Source organism: Rattus norvegicus, chromosome 19 (genome assembly GCF_036323735.1).
Source record: "Rattus norvegicus strain BN/NHsdMcwi chromosome 19, GRCr8, whole genome shotgun sequence".
Lineage (NCBI taxonomy): Eukaryota > Metazoa > Chordata > Mammalia > Rodentia > Muridae > Rattus > Rattus norvegicus.
Window position 1 is genome coordinate 66672647 of NC_086037.1, and position 14288 is coordinate 66686934.

The window sequence follows — 14288 nt, forward strand, 5'->3', positions numbered from 1 at the left end:
GAGGGAATTCAGCCCGTGAAGCAGGAGCTTCTGGGTAGGAAGGGCTTCTTCCAGAAGCCAGCCCTGACTGAGGCCTTGTAGAGGAGGGTAGTACATGCCCTGAGCTCTGCTTGCCCCATGCAGTACTGAGAATCTGTGCCAAGTGTGGAGCTGTGGAAGGAGCCTTGGGCACCTCTGAATTCTGTCCTCTGTGACTGTTAGCTGGTCTTCAACATAGAGCCCAGAAAGGAGGCTAGAGAACAAGCCCTGGGTCACCTGCCTGTCCCCTCCTCCAGTACAGTCTCTGCTCTGGTCTGTTGCAAGTTAACCAACGGTCTTGCTTGCTCTGAGCTCCCTGTAGGGTAGGATGTAGGCAAGGAAGAGATCCAAGGCTAAGGGCTGTCCCTTCCTGGCAGGAGGATGGGGCTGTGCCAGGTGACAGGTGAGACAGCAGATGGTGGCTGAGGGGGGTGTCAGTCTAAGAAGGAGTGAGGTAGCCTGTTACCAGGCTGAGTCAGCCGGGGACAAGGTCAGAGCTTACGGCTGCCTGTGAGAAAAACTGGCTAGCCCCAACTATATGTCAAGTGTCCTTTGATGCCCCCCCCATCCCCCATAAGCACAGAGCTGGTTCTCGAACCTGCCCGTGCTTCTTGGTCACTGGGTTTGTTTTAGGTAGCCTTTGAACTCCATCACCTTGCAGGTTTGCCCTCTGCAGCATCCACAACTGCGTTTTCAAATAAACCCTCTCTGGTTCTTGGATGCTGGAAGCCCGTGTCCGCTCGCACTCAGGCACAGTTTGTAGGGTGCCTGCTGTGGTCAGGTCCCGTTCTAGATCTTGCCGTAAAGTACAATCTGTTTGGTCTCTGAATGACTACCGCTGCCAAGGTGATAAACCCAAGATGGGAAGTCCCCGGTGTAGGTCTCTAGCAGTTCAGGGCAACTTTGTGCTCCCAAGCAGACAAAGCCTTCACTACTGTTTGTCACGTTCATCTCAAAAGCCACTTGAAGGCCTGGTGCTGCTGCTCCCCGGGGACAGATTGGGGAAGATGGGGGCTTTAGGAGCTGGGCAGTTCCCTGAGCTCTAGACTTCTAGGCCTCATCCTTCTCCCATGAACCCTGGGTTCTGGTTTCAACAAGGCCTCAGAGAACCTGTCCTTGGCCAAGTGCAGGGACCCAGGGATGTTCGTGCTCAAGGGATATGGAGCAAATCCTTCCCCATCATGGGCCGCCATCTGCCCACCAGCAGAGAATGGGCCCCACGGTCTCCTCTGAGCACAACTCAGTCTTTGCAGCCCTAATCTAGTGGCTCCGCCAGAGCTGTTGCGGGTGTCTGGATTCTGGAGCCAGGAGCCTGGTTAATGGAGACCAGCCATGCTGTCTAAGGACCACACGGCCTTCCTGTGCTGAGGAAGGGAAGGGGTTGTTCTAGAGAAGAGCCCAGAGGCTATTTTTACTAGCACAGTTTGGCCCAAGTGACAATGTTGGCTGTCTTCCCTTCTGTATCAAGCTCCCTCTCAGCTCGATGGCCACTCTGATCAGGAGTTTACTACTGATTAAGTGAGAATCCTCTCATTCGCTTACTCATAGTGAAAGACACTGAGGGGGTCTCACAGTCAGACACTGTGGGCTGGGGACTGCAGAGGCAGTCCGCTCAGTAAGTTTAATGCCCAGCACTTACACACACCCCTCTGCTTCCCTTCCGCAAGGACCCTGTGGTGACTCTGGGTATCACCAACCTAGAATTGCTCCCTGTCTTCAGGTCACAACCTCCACAGGTTAGATGTGGGCATCCCAGAGGCTGGTCACACCTGACAGGCAACCAGAGATTGATCCCGAAGTCGTCACAGCCTGTTCTGCTGGCCGTTTTGGGTGAGACCTGGAAGGGGGCTCTATCTGTACAGAGAGTGTGAATAACAGAGAAGCCTTCAGAGGATTAGAAGTGACCTCATGGGGTGGCGGTGGCAGCCGGAGGTCTTTATCCAAGGAGTCCTTGGAATGTGCCCTCAGCTGACATCTTGGTCCTGCTTCTGTGAACCCTGCTGGGTATGGTTGATGTCCTGGTCACAGAGTCTAACTTGAGCCTCTCTGAATGCCATCTGTGAAGTGGGCACAACAGCAGACCTCTGCACACTGAGAGAAAGAAGACACGGAGCCTGGGGAGTGGCTGTCCCTGGAAGTCCTCCTGGCTCCCATCACCGGGTGGGTGTGCTCTTCCTCCATGGCTGCCTTTCAGCACAGAATGGCTGTTAAGGATGAGTCACAGCCAAAGACTTTATCACCTAGCCAGAAGCAAGCCTTGTGTCTGTGGTCATGGCTTCTTGAGGAGCTGAGACCAGGGGAGCCCTTGAGTCTAGGAGTTGGAGGTCAGCCAGGACAACTTAGTATGGCTCCTGACTCAAAACTCTACAAACAGGAGAGGGGCTGGGGAGATGGCTTAGTGGGTAAAGTGCTTGCCTCGCAAGTGTGAGGACCTGAGTTCAGATCCCCGGGTCTCACGAGAAACAAGGCCCAGGTGTGGGGGCATACGTGTGACCCCAGCATTGGAGAGGCAGAGACAGAGGAGGTCACCTGGGGCTGGCTGGTCAGCTTAGCCTAATTGACAAACTTCAGGTCAGTGAGAAATCTTATCTCCAAAAACCAGGGTGGGCGGATCCTAAAGAATGAAACACCGGGTTGTGCTCTGGGCTTTACATGTATGTGCACATATGTATACCCTCATACAAAGGAATATACACACACACATGCACACACATACACCCACATACACACAACACACACACACACACACAAACACGAGAGCGCGTGCGCACACACAAGGGTTAGGGAGATGGCTTAGAGGGTCTGAAAACTTGCTGTCTAAACACGAAGACCAGAGTTCAAACCTCCAGCAGACGTGTGAAAATATGGGTGTGAACTGGTACAACCCCAAAACTGTCAGAGCAAGGGCTGTGAGGTCCACTGAGGCCCACTGGTGGACCTCAGCCTTGGTTCAGCTTCAATCAGAGAGCTTGTCTCAAGAAAGAGGGATGGGACATGATAGGGCTGGACACCAGACATCCTGCTTTGACCTCCAGGCACACACACAGGCCCTGCACACACATGCATGTATACACCCCACACGATAGAATTCAAATAAGTAAACAAGTAACCAGCCAGCCTTCTCTTGCTTGCTGTTTCCCTTTTCTCACATGGAGAGGTTGGGTGTTCCTCGAGTGGAAGCAGGGAGGCCTCCAGTGTGACGAACGAGTGCCACCATCCCATAGCAGGGGCTTCTTTTGGGGACAGGAGAAATGTCCCCGGGGTGCTCTGGGAGCATGGAGTCCTTGCCATATCAAAATTCACTCCCTCTGGCTTCATCGCTCCTTGGCGACACTCTCCCGTCTTGCTAAAGTAATTTGCTACCTAGCCCCACCTAGTTTCATGGCTTTGGAAGGAACAAGCAGCCTTGGGAACAGGCTGATCAACCCTTGTGTCTGTGAGGATGTGTGAGACATGGCGACAGGATACTGGCAAGATGGGGTAGCTGGGATCCTTGCCTCGTACATGGCAACCGTGAGAGGCACCACAGCCCTTGATCCCTGAAGCTTCCTCCTGCGAGGTGCTTCTGTGAACTGGGGCATGAGGGGTTAACATGATGGATGAGGCTGGGCTGTGACAGCCTGTGGAGCTTGGATCCAGGTCATCTCTCAGCTGAGTCCCTCAGTGGTGTTTGGCTGGATGACACGGGGCTTTTCAACTCCATGTTTCAGGCCTTTGGCCCTAGCGGCTTCCAATCTGACTCGGTGTGTGGAGACCCTCACAGCCTCCAGCCCAACCTGTGGACTTTCACTGAGCCTCCATGTGGCTGAGCCTATGGCTGGCCTATATGTGGCCATCTATGGACACAGGTCGGCCAAGCTCTCCAGAGGGATTGGGAGATGATCTCCGGACTCCCACTTTTCCAAAACAGAAGCAGGCACAGAGAGCTTGTACAATCTGCTCACAGCACAGAGGGGAGGAAGCAGGGACTGGGATCCTGCTACAGACTCACTTCCTGTGGTCCTGTCTTCTCCAGGCTGAGGGCCACCTACCATCCCTGGTTCCCTTCTGGCTTCCCTTCTAGTGAGAAAGCCACGTGAAGCTGAACCACATAGCACTCTGCAGACTTGGAGACATTTCTATCTCCCCTGGAGATCAGGAACAGCTTTGGACCACCTCTGTGGCTTCTACTCTCTCCTGCTAAGGCTCAGTCCCCTTGCTGGGTCACACTGCCCACTGCAGTCTGGAGGGGCTGCCGGGAGCAGTGTTGGAAACTTCAGGGATCAAGGGGTGTGGTGCCGCCCACAATTGACATGTTCGAGGCAAGGATCCTGGCTATGCCGCCTTGCCAGCACCCTCCATTGCAATATCTCACACATCCTGCAGAGTGTGTGTACAGATGGAGGCTGGTTTCTAGCTCTGTGTCAGGGACCTGGCAGGCAGGCAGGCAAGTCTGGTTTTATGTGTTTCTCTACAGCGACCATACACAGGGCTTTGCAAAAGGAGAGGAGACTGCAGTATGTGTGCTGGGCACATCGAGTACAGCCCAAGGCATCCTTTCCACTCCGCTGGCAACATGGAGGGAAGCAGGCAGGTCCTGCACAGCCACCTCTGCACCAAGTGCTGAAGGTTGATGTCTGGTTCATTGCAGACTCCAGGGCACCACAGAAGCAGCAAACGGCTCCCTCCATTCAGTCTTCCAGGGGAGGCTGGAAAACGCCGTATTCTATATTGGGACTTGTTGTGGGGCCAAGTGAGTCTGCTCAGGGTTCTGTGCGTCGTGCTGCATGGCAGTACTGGGGTGTAGAGTTATGTGCTTTTAAGGAGGGGTTCAGCCACATGGTGGTGGCACCTGCCTTTAATCTCAGCATTCAAGAGACAGAGGTAGGTGGATCTCTTAGTTTGAGGCCAGCCTGGTCTACAGAGCGAGTTCCAGGGCAGTCTGGGTTGTACAGAGAAACCCTGTCTTAAGAAGAAGAGGAGCTGGGGTTGGGGATTTAGCTCAGTGGTAGAGCGCTTGCCTAGGAAGCGCAAGGCCCTGGGTTCGGTCCCCAGCTCCGAAAAAAAGAACCAAAAAAAAAAAAAAAAAAAAAAAAAAAGAAGAGGAGGAGGAGGAGCCAGGCTAGACATTCACTATAGTAAGACCATGCATGTGTCACCAGAACTAGTTCTTTACCTGGGTCTGGTTTTCTGAATGCTGGTGACCAGCCAAAGGAAGAGGAGGAGGAAGAGGAGGAGGAGGAGGAGGGAGGAGGAGGGGAGAAGGGGGAAGGGGGAGGATGAAGGGAGGACAAGAAAGAAGTGGGGAGGATGAGGGGAGAAGGAGGATGAGGGGAGGAGGGTTAGGGGAGGAGGATGAAGGGAGAACAAGGAAGAGGAGGAAGGTAAAGAGAGGAGGGTAAGGGGAGAAGGATGAAGTAAGGACAAGGAAGGGGAGGAGAGGAGGAGGAGAGGAGGGTGAGGGGAGGAGGGTGAGAGGAAGAGGGTGAGGGGGGACAAGGAGGAAGGGGAGGATGATGAGGGGAGGAGGGTTAGGGGAGGATGATGAGGGAAGGAGGGTGAGGGGAGGAGGGTGAGGGAAGGAGGGTGAGGGGAGGATGATGAGGGGAGGAGGGTGAGGAGAGGATGGTGAGGGAAGGAAGGTGAGGGGAGGAGGGTGAGGGGAGGAAGATGAGGGGAGGAAGATGAGGGGAGGAGGGTGAGGGGAAGAGGATGAGGGGAGGAAGATGAGGGGAGGAGGGTGAGGGGAGAAGATGAGGGGAGGAGGGTGAGGGGAGGAGGTGAGGAGAGGAGGGTGAGGGGAAGAGGATGAGGGGAGGATGATGAGGGGAGGATGGTGAGGGATAATGAGGAGAGGTGGGTGAGGGGAGGATGATGAGGGGAGGAGGATGACAGGAGGAAGGGAGGGGAGGGAGGAGGGAGGAGAGAGCTGTTTTGTTGATCTGGAGCCACTGGCTAAGCACTTTCTCCAGCAGCTGTTCAAATACTCTAAAATGTTATCTTTGCCACTTGCTAGTTTAAAAAAAAATCAGCATTATCCAGGCATAATCAGTGTGCCAAGCCCTGCCTGCATTTAGTGTGTGCAGTTCAGTGAGTGTGGTGTGGTTGTGGGTCTGGATACCCTGGGGTCTCAGACACATCGTTCATGAATCTCCTCACACTCCCACCTGAGGCTGTGGTGAAGTGTGGCCTGCGGTCTGCATGCCTAACACATGCCGTGGCTTGACTTCTGCTGTGGCGACCCTGGCACTGTGCTGGACGGAAGATCTGGAGAACTTCCTGCCATGTAAATTAAGTTACAAATTAATCACTTGTAATTACTTACTGTTGATGCTGATGATAATGCCTACACTTACCAGGTCAGAGGACAACGTGTAGGAACTGGTTCCTTCCTCCCACCAATATGGCCTGGGGTCACCCTCAGACAATCCTTAAGGCTTGGGAGCAGACTCTTCACCACCGAGCCCCCGGCTTGCTGGCCCTCAGGCAGGTTTAAGGCCATTTCAGGAATGGCTACTCTGCTCTGGCAGTTCTACTGTGTTTCCGACCGATGGCTTTTCTTAAGAGCAGAAACAGGGGTTGGGGATTTGGCTCAGTGGCAGAGCGCTTGCCTAGGAAGTGCAAGGCCCTGGGTTCGGTCCCCAGCTCCGGAAAAAAAGAACCAAAAAAAAAAAAAAAAAAAAAAAAAAAAAAGAGCAGAAACAGCCTCAGTGTTCTGGCATTAGAAGCCGGTAGCAACATTTCCACACATGATCCAGGCCCCCAAAGTCAGGCTCAAATGTCCAGCTACCCAATGTGACTTTTATAGGTATCCTAACCACTAGGACCCAGATGAGCCTTGAATCAAGAGCTCGTGCTAAAGTTTCTGTCCCTCTCACTCCATCTCTGCCCCCCCCCCCCCGCCACCCACCTGGTTAGTGATGGGAGCCGCCTGGCTGCCTTCCCTCCCACCTCTACCCAGCAGCTGTTTTTGGAAAACCTACTGGGGGCCTGGTGCTAATAATGGCCCCCAGCTACCTGGACAGCGAGGAGGTGGGGTGGGCAGGGGTGGGAGGGCTGAGTGGCAAGCTGTCCCTTATCACCTGTGCCACAGAGCATCTCCACCTCCTGCCTCTGCTTTCAGCCTGCCCTCAATCCCTCCCTCCTGCCCCACAGGGCCTGCCTGTTAATTACTTCTGCCTCTCTCTAATACCTTCGCTTGCTCCCAAGTGCTTTGATCTCATAGCCCAAAAGAGCTTCCAGTCCCTTCCCGATGCCAGCCCGCTCCACTCGGTTCAGTGGCACAACAGCTGTTATCCCAACCATGCCCAGAAAGATAGATGTGTGAGTGTGTCTGGTGTGTATGTGTATGTCTAGTGTATGTGTGTGTCTGGTGTGTGCACATGTGTGTCTTGCATGTGTATGCCCTGTGCGTGTGTCTGGTGTGTGTGTGTGTGTGTGTGTGTGTGTGTGTGTGTGTGTGTGTGTGGTGTGTGCATCTGGCATGTGTGTGTGTATGTATGTATGTATGTGTGTATATCTGGTGTGTATGTGTGTGTGTGCCTTAGTTTCCTTTCTTTTCTTTCCTTTTGTGTTTGTTTTGCTTATTTTCTTTTACAATACCAGTGAATGAATCCAGGCACTTGCCAAGGCTAGGTAGGCAAACACTGAACCAAATCTTTTTCACCTTTCATGAGCCAGGCCCTCAGTAGGTTACCCAAGCTGGCCTTGAATTCAACCACATAGCCCAAGCAGGTCTACAATCCGCAGTCTCCTGCCTCAGCTTTCCAATGCTCTGGGATTACAGCTCTCCGTCTAACAGGGTAAAATGACTGTCTAGCTGGAGTTGCATAGCTGATGGATACTGAGGTGACTTGGCTCCTCCGGTCCTCCAGGCCTGCTTCAGAGCTTCTTTGTTGTTTGAAGGTACCTGAAGTGGAAGCAAGGTGTGTGCTGAGGGTTTGAGGGAAGGTGAGCCGCATCTGAGCTCGTTCTCAGGCTAAATCCAGCTGAGGCTGGCTGTGAGGGTGAGCTTTTACTGGAGACCCAGTGAAGCGATAGAAGGCCTGTCAGGTGCCTGTAATCCCAGCTGACGGGGAGCCCAAAGGCAGGAGGATTGTTCTATGCTACAAAGTGAGTTTTTGCTGACTGTATACCTACAGGGCAAAGCCTGGTGGCTGTGTCAGAGGTCACATGTATGCAAACCTGAATACACAGGTAGAGTCAGCTACCCCTTGAGCCATACGTTTCTCTGTCACAAACTAGAGAGAAAAACGTCACACGCCCCCTATCCCCAACAACCTAGATCGTTTAAGATTTAAACACCCAAACCAGAGGATGAAGGCTGTGGCCCATATTGTGTGGCTCTGACAAGGACCACTTCCGTGAGAGCCGGGTGGTAGCACATGGTCCTGATGAACATGGAACACGGGAGTCTGAGTCCCGGGGCACGGTTCCCACGGTATGGGAATTCCCTGCACAAAGTGTAATTTCAGTATTTAACAGGCTCAATCATGGTGGCAAACTCGGAAGAACAAGGAAGAGAACCTGTTTCGGAACGGAGTCAGAACTTGGAGAGACGGTGTTGAAGTAGAAGATCGCGCCCCTGCAGCATCTGAGCAGAAGCTCCTCAGGTGGGGTGTGGGGGGTGCCACAGCCCGGGACCCCAGCATGTGGAGCTGATGTAGGAGATCGGTGATTCAAAGGGGGCAAATGTAAATCTCAGAAGAGGAGAAGAGGAAAACGACTTTCCCTCTTCCCTAACCTCAGTTTCTTTCCTTATGCAAATATTTACCTGTCCGTGCGCTTGTGCACGTGTGCGCATGCGCACACGGAGACCCGCGTTGCTACTGCTCTTTCTCAATCTTTCTCCACCTTAAAAAAAAGAGACTTATTTATTTTATGTATATGAGCACACCTATGCCTCTTCAGATATGCCAGAAGAGGGTATCGGATCCCATAACAGATGGTTGTGAACCACCAGGTGGTTGCTGGCAATTGAACTTAAAAACCTCTGGAAGAGCGGTCAGAGCTCTTAGCTGCTGAGCCATCTCTCCAGCTCCCTCCACCCCCTTTCTGAATCAGGATCGCTCAAAGATCCCAGAGCTTGCTGATTGGCTAAACTGGCTGGCCAGCAAGTTCTGGTGCTGGGATCCAAGCCTCAGGTCCTTATGCCTGCGTGGCTAGCAGGTTCTTGGCTGATCTGTCTCCTTTGGTCCCACCAGCTTTCTTTCTACCAAGACAAAATGTATGAAATCACCACGATCTCACTCTGGCATTTATGCGAACCGAGGTGGCAGACTCCCTTAACTGGGAGTGTGTGCCTCCTCTATTGGATAATTCAGGGGTACCTTCGGTGTAGTTGGTCCCCATCATCCACACCTTCAGTGTGTGGGCTGAGTTCTGGTATATAGCCAGAGATGGGAAGCCAGGCTCAGACGCAATGCCACTATGGTTATTTCAATGGCGTTGACCGCTCTTACTGCAAGGGATGCCCGGAAAGGACACACACCTGTACTTCCAGAAGGGAGAATTTGATGACTAATTGGGTGTTTATTAGCCCATCTGTCTGTCATACACATTCTATTTAATCTCATTCTGATTTATTTATTTATTCATTCATTTATTTTGTTTTTTTCGAGACAGGGTTTCTCTGTGTAACAAGCCTTAGCTGTTCTGGACTCGCTCTGCAGATCAGGCTGTCTCAAACTCACACAGATCCACCTGCCTCTTCCTCCTGAGTGCTGGGATTGAAGGATTGCTGCACCACACCCAGCACTCATCCTGGCTTCTAACTAGCTAATGTTTTAAACACTCTGAAATGTCTCATGGCACCTTGGAAATTTATATATTCTAGATGAGCCCTAAGCATGTGGGAGGATTTAGTTGGGAGGATTTGGGGTCTCTTTATAAATATATATGCACAAACACCATTTATTTAGAAAGATGTTTGTGTTAAATTAGGTGAGAAGTTGTTTGTTGGGTTTCATTTGTTTGTTTTGGTGGTTTGAAATAGAGTTTCCCATGTAGCCCATGCAGGCTGGCCTGGAACTCCCGGCAATCCTTCTGCCTTAGCCTCCATCTTGGGTTTTTTTTTTTTGTTTTGTTTTGTTTTGTTTTGTTTTTGTTTTGTTTTGTTTTTTGGTTTTGTTTTGTTTTTTGGTTTTGTTTTGTTTTTTTTTTTTTTGATGATGATGAGATAAAATACCGTTTCTCAAGGGAGAAAGGATTTATTTTGGTTCATAATTCCACGTTATAGCTCATCACTATAATGAAGTCAAAAGAAGTCAAAGCAGCAAGAACTTGAAGCAGCTAGCTTCAGTTTCAGGGAGAAGTGAAGTCAATGTCACATCCACAGTGAAGAGCAAGAGAATGCAGCCATGCCAGTGCTCAAGTGGCTCTCCTGATTATTCGGTCCAGAAAGCCCAAGCACAGGGAATGATGCCGCCCACAGTGGGCAGGATGAAACCATACTCTCATCTTTCCATGAAGCCTGTGTGTGTGTGTGTGTGTGTGTGTGTGTGTGTGTGTGTGTGTGTGTGTGTGCTTGCACTTGCGCTTGTAAAAAATCTTAGGAAGGATCCTGAAATATTATAAAGACAATTACCTGGAGACAGAGGGAGTTTGTGGTAAAATATTAAATGTTTTCTGTAATGTATAAGTGGAAGAGTAGCCGAATCAAGAACATACAGATAGACAAATTCTTGCAGGAGAAGGTTGGGCCTGGTGGCTCACACCTTTGATCCCAGCACTCAGGAGGCAGAGGCAAGAGGACCTCTGGGGGTTCAAGGCCAGCCTGATCTACAAGACAGCCAGGGCTTTGTAGAAAGACCCTGTTTCAACAACAACAAAATATCTAAAGGCTGAAAACCCTTCCCTGTGGATCATCAGTACCAGCTTAAGCCATAGAACGTTCCAGTTCCCCATCCGGCTCTAACTCCACCCTTTAAGGTAACCACCATCCTAGTTCTAACTGGGTTGTACCCAATTTGCATTCTAAACAAACAACGGGGCCACCCAGTGCCTGGCTTCTTGCCCTCCACACTATACTTGAGGAAGCCACTGTTGCAGGAGAGATGCAAAAAGTATCTATCTGTTCAGCACAGACAAGGAGGGCATCCACGGACTGAAGAAAGGATGATGAACCAATGGGCTGACTGGAACTACTTACAGGAGATGAGCCCCATAAAGACAGATCTGTCCCTGGAAGTCCCTGGCACGTCCAGTCACCTGTGCATCTCGGAGCCTCTCCCCTCCTTCCTGAAGGAATGCCAGCAGGTGTGACTGTGTGAGGGTCTCCATCACTGATCACAGCACCCCTGCTGTGGTCACACCCATCCCAGTAGGGGGTGCGTGTGACTATAGCAGTGTTCTTCCTGCATATGAAGATCTGCTCAAATCCTTCCCTTACAGCGAGTATGTATTTCTTTTCTTTTCTTTTTTTTTTTTTTTTTGGTTCTTTTTTTCGGAGCTGGGGACCGAACCCAGGGCCTTGCACTTCCTAGGTAAGCGCTCTACCACTGAGCTAAATCCCCAGCCCTGAGTATGTATTTCTTACATTGAGACAATTGTCTCAAACTCCAGTGGGCATCCAGGTAGGAGAGTACATGCCTAGAATCTCAGTTCTCAGGAGGCAGAGGCAGGAGGATAGTTGCAAGTACCAGTCTAGCCCAGTCTACATATCAATTATGAGACAGAACAAACAAAAACAAGATAAGGGAAAATCAAGTGGATTTTTAAGGAAAGTTCAAAAAGCTAAATGAAGCTCTCTGGGGCGAGAAGCTCTAGGGACATGTGACTTCAGCCTGTGTGCCGGCGGCTGCAAGGCAGAATCTCTGGGTAGAGTTGATCCTGTGCACCCAGAGGAGCCTGAAGCTTGGTGAGCCCCAGTAATTTGCTCTAGCTGAACACACTGTTGAAGCCTTCCCTCCTCCAGACTAGGATCCACCTGCCCTTTGCTTTCCAGAGACTTCCATAAGGGGACACAAAGGCCACCACACTCCCAAGGAATGAATGATCAAACATGAGGTGCCCCAGAGAGTGGGTATTGTATCAGCTGACCTCACTCGAACACTCTTCCCAAGACAAGACACTCAGGCATGTGGCATGCTTCCCTCCGAGGGCACTGGCCAGCAAGGCTCAACCAGGGTGAGTGAACAAAGCCCAAGGCACACAGTGGAGAACGACTGCTTTAGAGAGACATTCCCCAGCTCAGAGCTCTGGCACCAGTCAGGCAATATTGAGGCAATAAGTCCACCTGCTCTGTGTCTTTGGGAAAGCCAGTCTCCCTCTCTGAGCCTCCGTTTCCCCAACTGTAAGATAAGGGTCATGACAAGACACATGTTACTGGGTTACTGTGAGGGCTGACAGACTTGGTAAATAAAAAACTCTCAGAGCAAAACTCAGGCTTGAGATTAGCCTCTGGTCATTTTCATAAGATGCGAAAACACACACATTAGTACACACGTGTACATGTACACATCCATACCCAGAATCACAGGTGTACAATACATATACACACAGTATACACGCGTACATGTTGATACAACCCTCATGTGTGTGCACTTGGCCCCTCTCTTAGTTGGGGCCATCAGGATATCACCACGATTATGTATGCATTTCCTGCTGCCTCCCCCAAGCCTGACCTTGGTCAGGCTTGTCCCAGGAAGGTTAGGGATGGATCCAAACAGCAACACTGAAAATCTTAACATGCTAAATCTGCCGGTGAGTTTTGTCTGCGTGAAAAGGAGCTGGGTGGGGGTTTGAACCTCCAGTTTCTGGAAGCCACAGTGTCCACATGACTGACAGGCTGCAGCTCCCAAGCCTGGACTTCTCCCTGCTGCTGGCTTGGGCTAATAGCGTACATCTCAAGGAAACTGAGTGCAGCCCCAGGTCACCGGCCTCCCTGGGCTTGGCACATGATCTGGTATTGAATCCACAGATGACTGTATCTGAGGTGACTGAGAACTGAGACTATGCGTGCTCTCTCACCCGCTCAGCCTTCCTCTGGTCCATTTTACAGAGGAAGGAAGCACGCTGGAGGACAGAAGAGGAGGCGGAGGTGGGTAGAAAGCCGACACCCCACTAAATCATCCCTCTCCACAAAGCTGCTTCTGACAGGGGGCTGCTGGAGTTGGGAGAAGCACGAGGCACTGACAGGCAAGTTCACAGGAGACCCTGGCTCTGTAGACCAGAGCTGCCTCTGAGTTCATGTTAGGTTGGCGATGGCCAGTGTATCTGTTATCTACTGATGCATAACAACTAGTCCGAGAGTCTGAGCTTAGCAGGGAGTTCATCTCTGTGAGGCAGGAAGCAGGAAGTGCCTCGGCAGGGTCTAGCGCTTGGAGCCTCTTGCAGGGAAGATAGCTGGCTAAGGCTACGGCTTCAATCTGATGCTTTGATTGTGCAAGGACTCCACATCCAGCCTTACTCTGTGGGAAGCCTGTTCCCTGCTCTGTGGGAAGCTCACAGCAGGCAGCTGGCTTCTCAGGGAGTAGAGAGAGTTCCCACAAAGAGGAGGAGGCAGTAAGAGGGAAGGAAGAGTGGCAGAGAAGGAGGGGCGGAATACCCAGAATTTTCAGACAGGTCTTTAAAGTCCGAGGGGTCTTGATCAGGGTTGCTGGGCTTTGAATGCCTCTTCTAAAAGCAGCAGCCACCTTAAGAGTGAGCTGGCAAGAGAGGTGATGTCCCGTGAGGTCCTGGGGACAGTTTCTGGAGGCAGGTACACAGAGCAGGAGCAGGGACGTGAAGGGGAACACCTAACTGTGATTTCAGGGATGAATTACCTTAGTCGATGTGAGGCCCGGGCATGATGCCAACTCTCTCCAAGTTTCCTAAAAGAACACTCAAGAACAAATGTGGAAAGATGAACATTTGTTCATTCTGTGTGGTGGTACGAGTTATCAGTACATGTTGAACTGTGCTTGATGGGACATCTTCCCTGTGTTTTGACAACAGGCCTCCCTAAGGACGCTCAGCGGAGGCGGGGTAGAGAGCACACCTGTTGGCATTTAGTCTAGGCTCCGCCCCACGGTTACCTGGCAACAGCCAGGTGTTCCTGACTCACTATTAAAGGGGCTGCTCTTCCCCTCCCCCTCCCTCCCTCCATCTCCCTCCCCTCTCCCTCCTCCTCCTCTCTCTCTCTCTCTCTCTTTCTCTTTCTCTCTCTCTCTCTCTCTCTCTCTCTCTCTCTCTCTCTCATTCTCTTCTCCTTTCCTCTTGCTCCTTACCCTCTCCCCCCTCTCTCCCCATTCTTCTCCCCCTTCTCTCCATGTGCTCATGGCCCACCCCTACTCTCTCTTTCTCCCTTTTCC

At 51.5% G+C, this 14288-nt stretch overlaps 1 long non-coding RNA gene and 1 other non-coding gene across 4 annotated transcripts; one reads left to right on the forward strand and one right to left on the reverse strand.

Moving 5' to 3' along the window:
• Positions 1-1602: 1602 nt before the first annotated feature.
• LOC102550418 (uncharacterized) lies at positions 1603-14048 on the reverse strand. Of its 3 annotated transcripts, XR_005496874.2 has the most exons (5): positions 13761-14048; positions 8771-8850; positions 8524-8654; positions 7842-7906; positions 1603-2205 (listed from the first exon to the last, which is right to left on the reverse strand). It is a non-coding gene; the product is annotated as an uncharacterized LOC102550418 (long non-coding RNA). The 3 variants fall into 3 exon arrangements; XR_001842335.3 differs by lacking the exon at positions 8524-8654; XR_597283.4 differs by lacking the exons at positions 1603-2205; positions 8524-8654 and having other exon boundaries at positions 5887-7906.
• LOC120098674 (small nucleolar RNA SNORA72) lies at positions 5104-5206 on the forward strand. The gene has a single exon (XR_005497098.1). It is a non-coding gene; the product is annotated as a small nucleolar RNA SNORA72 (small nucleolar RNA).
• Positions 14049-14288: the final 240 nt, after the last annotated feature.